A 1,783-nucleotide genomic window follows, 5' to 3' on the forward strand; every position below is an offset into this window, starting at 1 on the left:
ATGGGCAGGAGACAAACCAGGGATCAGTTATTCAGTTGCTGAGTCATCTATGGAGGAATGATGGTGACAGTGTTGAAGTAGAGATGTAAGAATTGGTTGAATGGAATCTATCATCTTCATCATTAGAAATGATGACAAAATAGTTATGGTATCTGTGTTTCTGAAGATGAATTTTCTACTTTTAGCTCTGACTTTTAAAGTTACTCTTTTTGTCAAAAGGTAGAAAACTTATCAGCCTCACTGCTTAAGTGTAGCAGAAACCGCAGCATATAACCTATATAGAAAGCTTATATAAAGAAGCACATTTCAATAGGGAGACAGAAAAACCTTTTTTGAGGTTTACCGAGTAGCAAAGCTGGGTTTCCCAGGTGGCTCAGTGGTAAAGAATTGGATCCCTGGGTAAAGAAGATCCCCTGCAGAAGGAAATGGCAACCCACTGCGGTATTCTGCTCGGGAAATCCTGTGGACAGAGGAGTCTGGCAGGCTACAGTCCATGGAGTCACAAAAGAGTCAGACATGTCTTAGCAACTAAACAACGACAACAAGTAGCAAAGCTAGCTATCATCTACAGAGCAAAGTGAGAAGTCTTTTCACTAATAAAGACTTCACAAGTCTGTTAGTCAATGCTCTTAGCTGCAACCAAGAGAAATCTATTCTGATTCATTTAAGCAGAAAAAGTACTTATTGAAAGTATACTGGACTTTCCATGGAATTTTGGTAAGTGTGGAAAAACAGACTTGTGCAGAAGCACAGGAAGTCAGGCAGTAGCAAGAAGCCCAGCCTGAATCCTGTCACAGGGCTGGTCTAGTAAAGACACTGGCCTCTAGGTGCTACAGTGCCCAATGCAGCTGCCACCGCCTGGTGGACCAGCCCTGGAACTGGATGCTGCCACTGGAACCACCGCCGTAGCTGCTCTTGGAGTAAGCAGAGAGAGTAAAGTCACTTAGTCGTGTCCGACTGGTTGTGACCTCATGGACTGCAGCCCGCCAGGTTCCTCCATCCATGGGATTCTCCAGGCAAGAATACTGGAGTGGGTTGCCATTTCCTTCTCCAGGGGATCTTTCTGACCCAGGGATCGAACCCGGGTCTCCCACACTGCAGGCAGACTCTTTACCATCTGAGTCACTGCTGCCTCTATTACAATCTCCCTATCTGCTTCTATTGCAGTCTTTGTATCTGCTTCTATCAATAGCTGCTGTCTGAATGGCTACAGTATTTGATTGGTTGATCTTCAGTCAACTATGGGGCTTCCCAGGTGGCACAGTGGTAGAGAATCTTCCTTCCGCAGCACATATACTAAAACTGGAACAAAACAGAGAAAATTAGCATGGCCCCTGCGCAACGATGACACGCGAATTCTGAAGCGGGTGTTTTCCCCCCTCCCCCCCGCCACCCCCCGTGGGGGTGGGCAGGGGCCAGGTGAGGTGGGGGAGGGAGCGGAGCTTCCCGCATAGCTCAGATGGCAAAGAATCCACCTGCAATGCAGGAGACCCTGTTTTGATTCGTGCATCGAAAAGATCTGCTGGGGAAGGGATAGGCTACCCACTCTAGTATTCTCGGGCTTTCCTTGTGGCTCAGCTGGTAAAGAATCCGCCTGCAATGTGGGAGACCTGGGTTCGATCCCTGGGTTGAGAACATCTCCTGGAGGAGGGAAAGGCTACCCACTCCAGTGTTCTAGCCTGGAGAATTCCACAGACTATACCTATGGGGTCGCAAAGAGTCGGACATGACTGAGTGACTTTCACTTTCACTTGCCAATGCAGGAGATGCAAGAGACATGGGT

General features: G+C 47.8%; 1 pseudogene; it reads left to right on the top strand.

The window, feature by feature from the left end:
* Positions 1-1,276: 1,276 nt before the first annotated feature.
* On the top strand, positions 1,277-1,374 carry LOC138431564 (U6 spliceosomal RNA; annotated as a pseudogene).
* The last annotated feature ends 409 nt before the right edge of the window (positions 1,375-1,783 follow it).

This window comes from Ovis canadensis, chromosome 1 (assembly GCF_042477335.2).
Source record: "Ovis canadensis isolate MfBH-ARS-UI-01 breed Bighorn chromosome 1, ARS-UI_OviCan_v2, whole genome shotgun sequence".
In the NCBI taxonomy this organism is placed as follows: Eukaryota; Metazoa; Chordata; class Mammalia; order Artiodactyla; family Bovidae; genus Ovis; species Ovis canadensis.